A 14436-nucleotide genomic window follows, 5' to 3' on the forward strand; every position below is an offset into this window, starting at 1 on the left:
CAGATAACCCCAGTGGGTGGGAATAAATGTAACGTCCAGGGGTCTGGGGCGGTCAGAACAGGATGAAAGGCAGAGGCACCTGGGAGGTTAAAAGGTTAAACATCTCCCGGGTTCAAAATAATGTCTCGGCCAACGCTGGGAATGGCTGGAGAGCAGGTCAGCTTGAGGAGAACAGTTTGTTTTGTGGAGAAATGGGGAGGATGGGTGAGAACGGGAAAGTTATTTTCAAGGAGACTTCAATCAACTGAATATAAATTGGGATACCCAAATGGGGGTTTAGTCAGATTCTCGTCAAAGAAAGCGACAAGAGACAAAGCTGACCGCGATCCGGTGACGGTTAACGACCCATTAACGAGCGAGGAATTGGATTTCACAGCACCCCTGGGGACCAGCGACCGCAGAATCAAGAAGTTTGACACGATCTGGACTCAAATCCCTGAGACCAGGAGCCAGGTGTCTGTATCTTTAAAAGAGCTAAATTTGATGAAATGAGGGAACAACTAATATGGGGGAGGTTATATATCACATTTCACTGGAGGACGACTGGAACACCTTTGAAGGGATAATGCTGAGCAGGCAGAGCAGCCACATTCCAAAGCTCAACAAGCTCAGACCATCTAAACATCGCCCGAAATGGATTAGAAATGAAAGAGGACGAATCAGCTGGTACAAATCTAGGGAGAGAGGAGAAGGGCCTCCCTGGTGTGAATACAAGAAAATGCAAAAATAATGTTAAAAGTTGGGGGGGATCAGGGACGCAAAGAGAGACTTGGGAGAAAGGCTAAGGCTGAACATAACAGTAAAAAAAAATCCTTTCATCACAGCAACAAAAACCAAACGGAGAAGAGGTGAAAACTATAAAAGATGGAAATAGACTCAAAACCAGATGAGCCAAGGTGATGATTAAAGTGTTAACTTCCTCACAGGGAGCATGAGTGACAGGTCCTCTGCAGATAGAGATATCCCGAGCAGAATCAACACCGTCACTATAAATGAGACGGAAAGCAGTGGAGTAGTGCACAGGTTAAATGGACACCAGGGATGGATGGTATAGAAACATAGGAGCAGGAGTAGGCCATTCAGCCCTTCGAGCCTGCCCCGCCTTTCAATATGATCATGTCTGATTCTCTATCTCAATACCATATCCCTGCTCTCTCCCCATACCCCTTGATGCCTTTTGTGTCTAGAAATCTATCCAGCTCCTTCTTAAATATATTCAGTGACTTGGCCTCCACAGCCTTCTGTGGTAGAGAATTCCACAGGTTCACCACCCTCTGAGTGAAGAAATTTCTCCTCATCTCAGTCCTAAATGTCCTACCCTGTATCCTGAGACTGTGACCCCCTCGTTCTGGACCCCCCAGCCAAGGGAAAACATCCTCCCTGCATCCAGTCTGTCCAGAGCTGTCTGAATTTTAGACGTTTCAGTGATCTTTAGCCCAGAGACTGGGGAGGAGATTTCTGAGGTATTGAGATGGGGGAAGTCAGTGAACACCGGGGAGGTCCCAGCAGATTGGAAACGTGACAATGTTCAAAAAGAGGTGACAAATGAGACAGAAGCTGCTGCAGACCCATTAGTCTCAATTCAATTCCAGGTCGAATAATGGAATGGATCATCAGGAGTGAATTTGAGGATTATCTGTTTAACAGTCAGCCCCGATTCGAAGGGGGAAAATCCTGCAAACAGTCTCCTCGATTTTTGAGGCGGCGAGAACCCCAATCACGCACTGCTTTCCATCCCCAAGAGCAAATCATCGACAGTGACCCCCACAGCCCTGGGCTGCACCACTTCCACCCGCTCTGCAGCCTGAGCAACACCCGTTAATCCTAATCCTGTCTCCGTCTCGTCAACTAACTTTCTATCCAGGCCGATCCATTCCCTCTTATCCCGCACAGCTGGATATTCCTATCGCTTCTGGTGAGACACCTTATTAAAATGCCTTCTGTAGATCCACCCGCACTAAATCTGCTGCATTCCCTTTATCTCGCCAAAAAAAAAACTTTACTAAATTTCTCAAAGATGACTTGCCTTTCCCACATCTGGCTGTCCCAGATTAAACGCTGCATCTCAAAATTAGGATTATATATTCCAAGAATTTGCCCACAACTGGCGTTAGACTTAAGTGGGCTATAGTCACCTGGTTTATCCTTCTCTCCCTTGCTGAACGAGGGTGAGACATCAGCTGCTCTCCAGACCGACAGCACAACTTGTGTACTGAGAGAGGATGAGAGCCCCCTGCCAGATGCTCACAGAGAACTGGGTCCATGTAATAAGGGTTTCTGTCACTGGGTGGCAGTGCTGCGCTTTATAGCGATTCATTGACCATTTATACAGCAAACATCACCACCTGGTGGAAAAGTTGTCATACTACATGGATAAACCAATTGGGACAAAGTAAAACATTATAAAGAAAGAACTTGCATTTCTATTGGGCCTTTTTCGACCTCAGGACATCCTAAAATGCTTTACAGCCAATTAAATACTTTTGGAGTGTAGTCACTGTTGCAATGTAGGAAACGCAGCAGCCAATTTGCGCACAGCAAGATCCCACAAACAGCAATGAGGTAAATGACCAAATAATCTGTTTCAGTTGTTTGAGGGATAACTGTTGGCCCAGGACTCCGGGGAGAACTCCCCTGCTCTTCAAATAGTGGCCATGGGATCTTTTACGTCCACCCGAGAGGGCAGACGGAGCCTTGTTTTCACGTCTCATCCGAAAGAGGGCACCTCCGACAGTGCAGCACTCCCTCAGTACTGCTCTGGGGAGTGTCGGCCTGGATTATGTGCTCAAGTCTCTGGAAGTGGGAATACACGTTAGGACTGTCGGATTGTGTAGAGAGAAAAGGCAGGTTAAGGTTTTGGGGTTAGAGACTTCATCAGAAAACAATCAAATCAACAGTCACAAGTGGGTTGAGATGTTTTAAGATGTTTCCATAGAGGAGCTGTAATATTAATAGTTTTGTAATTTGGCTGAATTTCTCTTCCTGCTGTGTTTTATTTTGCAACTAGTGTACCTCCCCTGGCATTGCTCACGGAGAGTTCGGCCGAGTGAATTCTCGATGAATTAGTGAGCTCGGGGTTGAGGAGCTCCATCTAGTGTTAGCAGGATTCAACTGCAGGCTTGTTTTTAATTCGTTCTCAGAATGTGGGCATCGCTGGCGAGGCCGGCATTTATTGCCCATCCCTAATTGCCCCTTGAGAAGGTGGTGGTGAGCCGCCTTCTTGAACCGCTGCAGTCCGTGCGGTGAAGGTTCTCCCGCAGTGCTGTTAGGGAGGGAGCTCCAGGAGTTTGACCCAGCGACGATGAAGGAACGGCCGATTTATTTCCAAGTCGGGATGGTGTGTGACTTGGAGGGGATGGTGTTCCCATGACATTGCTGCTTTAGTCCTTCTCAGTGGTGGGGATTCCCAGGGGAGGGAGATGTTGTTTTGAAGTAACGTTGCTGCAGTGCAAACTAGATTGTACACACGGAGCCAGAGTGCATCTGTGACGGAGAGAATGGGTATTGGTCCAGTGACAGGGGCACTAATCAAACAGAGTGCTCTGTCCCAGATGGCATCGAGCATTGACTGTCGTGGCTGCACCCATCCAGGCACGTGGTTAATATTCCATCACACTCCTGACTTGAGCCTTCCAGATGGTGGAGAGGCTTTGAGGGGTCAAGAGATGAACCACTCGTCACAGAATACCCAGCCCTCTGCCCTGCTCTTGTCGCTATGGTTTGATAGAGCTGGTCCCGTCCAGCTTTTGGCCAGCAATGTCCCCAGGTTTGTTGATGGTGGACTTGACATTGATGGTTCTACTTAAGATCTGGGGATGATGTCTGGACTTTCTCTTGTTGGAGATGGTCATTACCTGAAGCTTAACGCAGCACGAACCTGGTCACCCGGTGCTGCTGTAGAGTCTGACATTGGCTGCTTCAGTGTTGGAGGGGTTGTGAATGGGGCTGAATTGTCAGAACGCAGCCTCGCTCCTGACCCTATGACGGAGGGAATGTCATTGATGAAGCAGCTGAAGGTGGTTGGCCCCAGGACACTGCCCTGAGGAACTCCTGCATCGGTGTCACGAGCTGCAGTGATTGGTCTCCAACAATCATAACCACCTTTGAGTGTAAGTAATTGTTTGGCATATTTGTACCTGTACTTTGTAGAGGCTTCTATAATCATAGAATCATAGAAGTTACAACATGGAAACAGGCCCTTCGGCCCAACATGTCCATGTCGCCCAGTTTATACCACTAAGCTAGTCCCAATTGCCTGCACTTGGCCCATATCCCTCGATACCCATCTTCCCCATGTAACTGTCCAAATGCTTTTTAAAAGACAAAATTGTACCCGCCTCTACTACTGCCTCTGGCAGCTCGTTCCAGACACTCACCACCCTTTGAGTGAAAAAATTGCCCCTCTGGATCCTTTTGTATCTCTCCCCTCTCACCTTAAATCTGTGCCCCCTCGTTATAGACTCCCCTACCTTTGGGAAAAGATTTTGACTATCGACCTTATCTATGCCCCTCATTATTTTATAGACTTCTATAAGATCACCCCTTAACCTCCTACTCTCCAGGGAATAAAGTCCCAGTCTGTCTAACCTCTCCCTGTAAGTCAAACCATCAAGTCCCGGTAGCATCCTAGTAAATCTTTTCTGCACTCTTTCTAGTTTAATAATATCCTTTCTATAATAGGGTGACCAGAACTGTACACAGTACTCCAAGTGTGGCCTCACCAATGCCCTGTACAACTTCAACAAGACATCCCAACTCCTGCATTCAATGTTCTGACCAATGAAACCAAGCATGCTGAATGCCTTCTTCACCACCCTATCCACCTGTGACTCCACTTTCAAGGAGCTATGAATCTGTACTCCTAGATCTCTTTGTTCTATAACTCTCCCCAACGCCCTACCATTAACGGAGTAGGTCCTGGCCCGATTCGATCTACCAAAATGCATCACCTCACATTTATCTAAATTAAACTCCATCTGCCATTCATCGGCCCACTGGCCCAATTTATCAAGATCCCGTTGCAATCCTAGATAACCTTCTTCACTGTCCACAATGCCACCAATCTTGGTGTCATCTGCAAACTTACTAACCATGCCTCCTAAATTCTCATCCAAATCATTAATATAAATAACAAATAACAGCGGACCCAGCACCGATCCCTGAGGCACACCGCTGGACATAGGCATCCAGTTTGAAAAACAACCCTCGACAACCACCCTCTGTCTTCTGTCGTCAAGCCAATTTTGTATCCAATTGGCTACCTCACCTTGGATCCCATGAGATTTAACCTTATGTAACAACCTACCATGCGGTACCTTGTCAAATGCTTTGCTGAAGTCCATGTAGACCACGTCTACTGCACAGCCCTCATCTATCTTCTTGGTTACCCCTTCAAAAAACTCAATCAAATTCGTGAGACATGATTTTCCTCTCACAAAACCATGCTGACTGTTCCTAATTAGTCCCTGCCTCTCCAAATGCCTGTAGATCCTGTCCCTCAGAATACCCTCTAACAACTTACCCACTACAGATGTCAGGCTCACTGGTCTGTAGTTCCCAGGCTTTTCCCTGCCGCCCTTCTTAAACAAAGGCACAACATTTGCTACCCTCCAATCTTCAGGCACCTCACCTGTAGCGGTGGATGATTCAAATATCTCTGCTAGGGGACCCGCAATTTCCTCCCTAACCTCCCATAACGTCCTGGGATACATTTCATCAGGTCCCGGAGATTTATCTACCTTGATGCGCGTTAAGACTTCCAGCACCTCCCTCTCTGTAATATGTACACTCCTCAAGACATCACTATTTATTTCCCCAAGTTCCCTAACATCCATGCCTTTCTCAACCGTAAATACCGATGTGAAATATTCATTCAGGATCTCACCCATCTCTTGTGGTTCCGCACTTAGATGACCTTGTTGATCCTTAAGAGGCCCTACTCTCTCCCTAGTTACCCTTTTGCCCTTTATGTATTTGTAGAAGCTCTTTGGATTCACCTTTGCCTGATCTGCCAAAGCAATCTCATATCCCCTTTTTGCCCTCCTGATTTCTCTCTTAACTCTACTCCGGCAATCTCTATACTCTTCAAGGGATCCACTTGATCCCAGCTGCCTATGCATGTCATATGCCTCCTTCTTATTTTTGACTAGTGCCTCAATCTCCCGAGTCATCCAAGGTTCCCTACTTCTACCAGCCTTGCCCTTCACTTTATAAGGAATGTGCTTACCCTGAACCCTGGTTAACACACTTTTGAAAGCCTCCCACTTACCAGACGTCCCTTTGCCTGCCAACAGACTCTCCCAATCAACTTCTGAAAGTTCCTGTCTAATACCATCAAAATTGGCCTTTCCCCAATTTAGAATTTTAACTTTTGGGCCAGACCTATCCTTCTCCATAGCTATCTTAAAACTAATGGAATTATGATCACTGGTCCCAAAGTGATCCCTCACTAACACTTCTGTCACCTGCCCTTCCTTATTTCCCAAGAGGAGGTCAAGTTTTGCCCCCTCTCTAGTCGGGCCATCCACATACTGAATGAGAAATTCCTCCTGAATACACTCAACAAATTTCTCTCCATCCAAGCCCCTAATGCTATGGCTGTCCCAGTCAATGTTGGGAAAGTTAAAGTCCCCTACTATTACCACCCTATTTTTCTTGCAGCTGTCTGTAATCTCCTTACATATTTGCTCCTCAATTTCCCGTTGACTATTTGGGGGTCTGTAGTACAATCCTATCAAAGTGATCTCTCCCTTCTTATTTTTCAGTTCTACCCATATGGACTCAGTGGGCGAACCCTCGGATATATCCCCTCTCACTACTGCCGTGATGTTCTCCCTAATCAAGAACGCAACTCCCCCTCCTCTCTTACCTCCTGCTCTATCTTTCCTATAGCATCTGTACCCTGGAACATTGAGCTGCCAGTCCTGCCCCTCCCTTAGCCATGTTTCAGTAATAGCTATAACATCCCAGTCCCATGTACCCATCCATGCCCTGAGTTCATCTGCCTTGCCCATCAGACTTCTTGCATTGAAATAAATGCAGTTTAATCTAGACTTCCCTTGGTCTTTGCCCTGCTTTCTCAGACCATCTGTCCGGTCATGTTCTGTACACTCTCCCTTACTGCCTTTTGTTTCTGTCACCACTTTATTTCCCACTGACTTCCTGCATCGGTTCCCATCCCCCTGCCACATTAGTTTAAACCCTCCCCAACAGCACTGGCAAACACTCCCCCAGGACATTGGTTCCAGTCCTGCCCAGATGCAGACCGTCCAATTTGTACTGGTCCCACCTCCCCCAGAACCGGTTCCAATGGCCCAGGAATTTGAATCCCTCCCTCTTGCACCATCTCTCAAGCCACGTATTCATCTTAGCTATCCTGTCATTCCTACTCTGACTAACCCGTGGCACTGGTAGCAATCCTGAGATTACTACCTTTGAGGTCCTACTCTTTAGTTTAACTCCTAACTCCCTAAATTCAGCTTGTAGGACCTCATCCTGTTTTTTACCTATATCGTTGGTGCCTATATGCACCACGACAACTGGCTGTTCACCCTCCCCCTCCAGAATGTCCTGCAGCCGCTCCGAGACATCCTTGACCCTTGCACCAGGGAGGCAACATACCATCCTGGAGTCTCGGTTGCGTCCGCAGAAACGCCTGTCTATTCCCCTTACAATCGAGTCCCCTATCACTATAGCTCTGCCACTCTTTTTCCTGCCCTCCTGTGCAGCAGAGCCAGCCACGGTGCCATGAACCTGGCCACTGCCACCTTCCCCTGGTGAGTCATCTCCGCCAACAGTATCCAAAACGGTATACCTGTTTTGGAGGGAGATGACCGCAGGGGACCCCTGCACTGCCTTCCTACTCTTCCTCTGTCTGTTGGTCACCCATTCACTATCTCCCTCAGTAATTTTTATCTGCGGTGTGACCAACTCACTGAACGTGCTATCCACGACTTTCTCAGCATCGCGGATGCTCCAAAGTGAGTCCATCCGCAGCTCCAGAGCCGTCAAGCGGTCAAACAATAGCTGCAGCTGGACACACTTCCCGCAGGTGAAGGAATCAGGGATACAGGAAGGATCCCTGAATTCCCACATCCCACAAGAGGAACATGACACGGCGCTGGGATCTCCTGCCATGACTTAACCCTTAAATTAGCTTAAGAACAACTACAATGTCAAGAGAAAAAAAAAGGAAAGAAAAACTACTTACCACTCCCTTTAAGGAGTTTACTCCTTTAAATTGTTCTCAATTTAGAGAATGTTAACTACACTGGGGACCTTGATTCACTAAAAAATAAACGCTACTTCCTATAAGACCTGCAGACCTTCCCTTTCCTTTTACTTCAGTTACTGTAGATAAGGAGAAATACTCACCTGAACCTACTCACCAATCAGGTGCCTCCCCTGTGTCGCGTCCCGATCTGATTCCTGACGTCACTTCGAACTCGGTCGCAGCTCCGCTCGGCTCCTCTCAGCGCTCTGAAATCCCGCCTTTTCTCGGACGCTCCCTCCGCTCGGCTCGGCTCCTCTCAGCTGTTCTCAGCGCTCTGAAATCCCGCCTTTTATCGGACGCTCCTTCCGCTCGGCTCGGCTCCTCTCAGCTGTTCTCAGCGCTCTGAAATCCCGCCTTTTATCGGACGCTCCCTCCGCTCGGATCGGCTCCTCTCAGCGCTCTGAAATCCCGCCTTTTATCGGACGCTCCCTCCGCTCGGCTCGGCTCCTCTCAGCTGTTCTCAGCGCTCTGAAATCCCGCCTTTTATCGGACGCTCCCTCCGCTCGGCTCGGCTCCTCTCAGCGCTCTGAAATCCCGCCTTTTATCGGACGCTCCCTCCGCTCGGCTCGGCTCCTCTCAGCTGTTCTCAGCGCTCTGAAATCCCGCCTTTTATCGGACGCTCCCTCCGCTCGGCTCGGCTCCTCTCAGCTGTTCTCAGCGCTCTGAAATCCCGCCTTTTATCGGACGCTCCCTCCGCTCGGCTCGGCTCCTCTCAGCGCTCTGAAATCCCGCCTTTTATCGGACGCTCCCTCCGCTCGGCTCGGCTCCTCTCAGCTGTTCTCAGCGCTCTGAAATCCCGCCTTTTCTCGGACGCTCCCTCCGCTCGGCTCGGCTCCTCTCAGCGCTCTGAAATCCCGCCTTTTATCGGACGCTCCCTCCGCTCGGCTCGGCTCCTCTCAGCTGTTCTCAGCGCTCTGAAATCCCGCCTTTTATCGGACGCTCCCTCCGCTCGGCTCGGCTCCTCTCAGCGCTCTGAAATCCCGCCTTTTATCGGACGCTCCCTCCGCTCGGCTCGGCTCCTCTCAGCTGTTCTCAGCGCTCTGAAATCCCGCCTTTTATCGGACGCTCCCTCCGCTCGGCTCGGCTCCTCTCAGCTGTTCTCAGCGCTCTGAAATCCCGCCTTTTATCGGACGCTCCCTCCGCTCGGCTCGGCTCCTCTCAGCGCTCTGAAATCCCGCCTTTTATCGGACGCTCCCTCTGATGGTCTGGCAGGTACCTCATGGTCAGTCTCAATAGTTACTCAGACAAAGACCAGTGCTCCAAACATGGACAAGGAGGCAGAGAGACCATTGTCCAGAGATCCGACACATGAATAGAATGGGCCTATACTCTCTGGAGTTTAGAAGAATGAGAGGTGATCTCATTGAAACATATAAGATTCTGAGGGGGCTTGACAGGGTAGATGCTGAGAGATTGTTTCCCCTGGCTGGAGAGTCTAGAACTAGGGGGCATAGTCTCAGGATAAGGGGTCGGCCATTTAGGACTGAGATGAGGAGGAATTTCTTCATTCAGAGGGTTGTGAATCTTTGGAATTCTCTACCCCAGAGGGCTGTGGATGCTGAGTCATTGAATATATTCAAGGCTGAGATGGATATATTTTTGGACTCTAGGGGAATCAAGGGATATGGGGATCAGGCAGGAAAGTGGAGTTGAGGTCGAAGATCAGCCATGATCTGATTGAATGGCAGAGCAGGCTCGAGGGGCCACATAGCCTACTCCTGCTCCTATTTCTTATGTTCTTATCCTGGACCCATATATGACAGCTTATGCCCAGCCCAGGAACAAAGCCACCAGGAGCTCCCAGAACCTGCAGACTGGATGACCCAAGATTAACGTTGCAGCTGTAAAATGCAACTTAAAATCAAGGCATCGCTGCTTCAGATACTGAAAAGGGGGGTTGCAACTTAAGGCACTGGAATTTACTGGCACTCGTGCACACACTCACACTTGTGCACACGCACTCGTGCACACACTCACACTTGTGCACACGCACTCGTGCACACACTCACACTTGTGCACACGCACTCGTGCACACTCGCACTCGCGAACTCACACAATTGCATCATGTCTCGTCACCTCAGGCTGTGTGAGCATGAATGACAGTAATTCCCCCGGCCTGAGACGAATATTATGTGAACCCTGTCGAATGGAGAGACAAGAAGTTATTTCCCCCACTGTATTGAAATATTTGAACGAGGTTGAGTTCTATTCAAAGAGTGATTTTCCAATCATTTACTGGAATTTATATCCTTAAAGTTTCCAGATATCTCCAGTTGCTCCGAGATTTGATCCCTGCTTGGTGCTGGGTTAGCCGATCGTACCCAAGCGGAGGTGAGCCTCTAGAGTTTGCCTCAGTGCCGCAGCGTTAGGGAGAGGATCAAAATCAGCCAGGGTTCCTGCTCCTGATCATTGCCCAGTGGCCCCTGGGTTAGAGAGAGGGGAAATCAGCCAGGGTTCCTGCTCCTGATCACTGCCCAGTGGCCCCTGGGTTAGAGAGAGGGGAAATCAGCCAAGGTTCCTGCTCCTGATCATTGCCCAGTGGCCCCTGGCTTGGAGAGAGGGGAAATCAGCCAGGGTTCCTGCTCCTGATCACTGCCCAGTGACCCCTGGGTTAGAGAGAGGGGAAATCAGCCAGAGTTCCTGCTCCTGATCACTGCCCAGTGACCCCTGGCTTGGAGAGAAGGGAAATCAGCCAAGGTTCCTGCTCCTGATCACTGCCCAGTGACCCCTGGGTTAGAGAGAGGGGAAATCAGCCAGGGTTCCTGCTCCTGATCACTGCCCAGTGACCCCTGGGTTAGAGAGAGGGGAAATCAGCCAAGGTTCCTGCTCCTGATCATTGCCCAGTGGCCCCTGGGTTAGAGAGAGGGGAAATCAGCCAAGGTTCCTGCTCCTGATCACTGCCCAGTGACCCCTGGGTTAGAGAGAGGGGAAATCAGCCAGGGTTCCTGCTCCTGATCACTGCCCAGTGACCCCTGGGTTAGAGAGAGGGGAAATCAGCCAGGGTTCCTGCTCCTGATCACTGCTCGGTCAGACCCCTGCTGGAAGGTGAATGTGGATGGGCTTGGGGTGAGGACAGGATTTAACTCGGTGTGATGCCCTCCCACGGTGAATAGCCTGCAGATGCTCACAGTTGGATGGGATACTGGACACAGTCCGCATCAGTGGAACCTGTCCCCCGGTGAGAATCAGCATCTTCAGGACAAGAAGGGGAAGAAAATTAGTGGGAAAAGTTGATGAAATATCAGCTACACATAAATGGGATGAATAGTGATTTCCCCAATTATATGGTGACTAGAATTGAACTAGTTTAAATTCTGCAGTGCCTAATCCCTGCCCCTGGTGGTGTTGTAACACATCTCCCTACACACAGCCACTAGCAGTGAGACTGGTTTACACACTGGACTAAAACCATCACCTAAAATAGAACCATGAAAGCAGGTGGTGACGTTAATTAACATCTGCCCAATATTCCCCACAGTTTTTAAATTAAAGGCAGAGGTTTCAGGACTCCCTGAATGGATCAGCCAGTTACCCACACACAGCAGGTAAACCCCAAGTTCCATCCCCAGTCTGTGCCGAGTTAGCTGATCGCAGCTGTGGTGTGGGGGGTAGGGGCTAGAATTGGCCTCAGTGAATTGGGGTGGCAGGAACTCCGATACCTGATCAATATCCAGGAACTCCGATACCTGATCAATATCCAGGAACTCCGACACCTGATCAATATCCAGGAACTCCGACACCTGATCAATATCCAGGAACTCCGACACCTGATCAATATCCAGGAACTCCGATACCTGATCAATATCCAGGAACTCCGACACCTGATCAATATCCAGGAACTCCGACACCTGATCAATATCCAGGAACTCCGACACCTGATCAGTATCCAGGAACTCCGACACCTGATCAGTATCCAGGAACTCCGACACCTGATCAGTATCCAGGAACTCCGACACCTGATCAGTATCCAGGAACTCCGACACCTGATCAATATCCAGGAACTCCGACACCTGATCAATATCCAGGAACTCCGACACCTGGTCAGTATCCAGGAACTCCGACACCTGATCAGTATCCAGGAACTCCGATACCTGATCAATATCCAGGAACTCCGACACCTGATCAGTATCCAGGAACTCCGACACCTGGTCAGTATCCAGGAACTCCGACACCTGATCAATATCCAGGAACTATAGGAATATCCTAAATCTAGACAAAGGAAGCTACGAAGGTATGAGGAGTGAGTTGGCTATGATAGATTGGGAAGCTTCATTAAAAGGCATGACGGTGGATAGGCAATGGCTAACATTTAAGGAACGAATGCATGAATTGCAACAATTATACATTCCTTTCTGGCGCAAAAACACAAAAGGAAAAGCAGCCCAACCATGTCTAACAAAAGAAATTAAGGATAGTATTAGATCCAAAGAGGAGTCATATAAAGTTGCCAGAAAAAGTAGCAAGCTTGAGGATTGGGAGCAGTTTAGAATTCAGCAAAAAAGGACCAAGAGATTGATTAAGAGGGGAAAAATAGAATATGAGAGTAAACTTGCAAGGAACATAAAAGCAGACTGTAAAAGCTTCTACATGTATGTAAAAAGAAAAAGATTAGTGAAGACAAATGTAGGTCCCTTACAGTCAGAAACAGGAGAATTTATAATGGGGAACAGGGAAATGGCAGAGCAATTAAACAAATACTTTGGTTCTGTCTTCACGGAAGAGGACACAAATAACTTCCAGAAATGCTCGGGAACCAAGGGACTAGTGAGAAGGAGGAATTAAAGGAAATTAGTATTCGTAAAACAATAGTGCTGGAGAAATTAATGGGACTGAAAGCCGATAAATCCCCAGGGCCTGATAATCTACATCCCAGAGTACTAAAAGAGGTAGCCATGGAAATAGTGGATGCATTAGTCGTCATCTTCCAAAATTCTATAGATTATGGAACAATTCCTGCAGATTGGAGGGTGGCAAATGTAACCCCGCTATTTAAAAAAGGAGGGAGAGAGAAAACAGGGAACTACAGACCGGTTAGCCTAACATCAGTAGTAGGGAAAATGCTAGAGTCTATTATAAAGGATGTGATAACTGGACACTTAGAAAATATCAACAGGATTAGACAAAGTCAATATGGATTTATGAAAGGGAAATCATGTTTGACAAACCTACTGGAGATTTTTGAGGATGTAACTGGTAGAATAGATAAGGGAGAACAAGTGGATGTGGTTTATTTGGATTTTCAGAAGGCCTTTGATAAAGTCCCACACAAGAGATTAGTGTGCAAAATGAAAGCACATGGGATTGCGGGTAATATACTGGCATGGATTGAAAATTGGTTGACAGACAGGAAGCAGAGAGTAGGAATAAATGGGTCTTTTTCGGGATGGCAGGCAGTGACTAGTGGGGTACCGCAGGGATTAGTGCTTGGGCCCCAGCTATTCACAATATATATCAATGATTTGGATGAGGGAACCAAATGTAATATTTCCAAGTTTGCTGATGACACAAAACTAGGTGGGATCGTGAGTTGTGAGGAGGATGCAAAGAGATTTCAAGGAAATTTAGACAAGTTGGGTGAGTGGGCAACTACATGGCAGATGCAGTATAATGTGGATAAATGTGAAGTTATCCACTTCGGAAGGAAAAACAGAAAGGCAGAGTATTATTTAAATGGTGACAGATTGGGGAATGTTGATGTACAAAGGGACCTGGGTATCCTTGTACACCAGTCACTGAAAGCAAACATGCAGGTGCAGCAAGCAGTTAGGAAGGCAAATGGTATGTTGGCCTTCATTGCAAGAGGATTTGAGTACAGGAGCAAGGATGTCTTACTGCAGTTATACAGGGCCTTGGTGAGACCACACCTGGAGTATTGTGAGCAGTTTTGGTCTCCTTACCTAAGAAAGGATATACTTGCCATAGAGGGAGTGCAGCGAAGGTTCACCAGACTGATTCCACAAAAAACCTGTTAACATTGCTCAGAGTTAGCACCAATACGCAAAACAGTAAAACAGTCCAGTTACGGTGCTGCCCAGTGTCACTCACCTGTTGTACAGGTAACCAGCGCCCAGTCTCTAGCTCTCGCTCACCTGTTTGGGAATACCTTCCTAATGATTAAAGATGGTATTGTGGGGACTGGGTTGTACAGTGGGATGTTACAATGT

The sequence above is a fragment of the Heptranchias perlo genome, chromosome 41 (assembly GCF_035084215.1).
Source record: "Heptranchias perlo isolate sHepPer1 chromosome 41, sHepPer1.hap1, whole genome shotgun sequence".
Lineage (NCBI taxonomy): Eukaryota > Metazoa > Chordata > Chondrichthyes > Hexanchiformes > Hexanchidae > Heptranchias > Heptranchias perlo.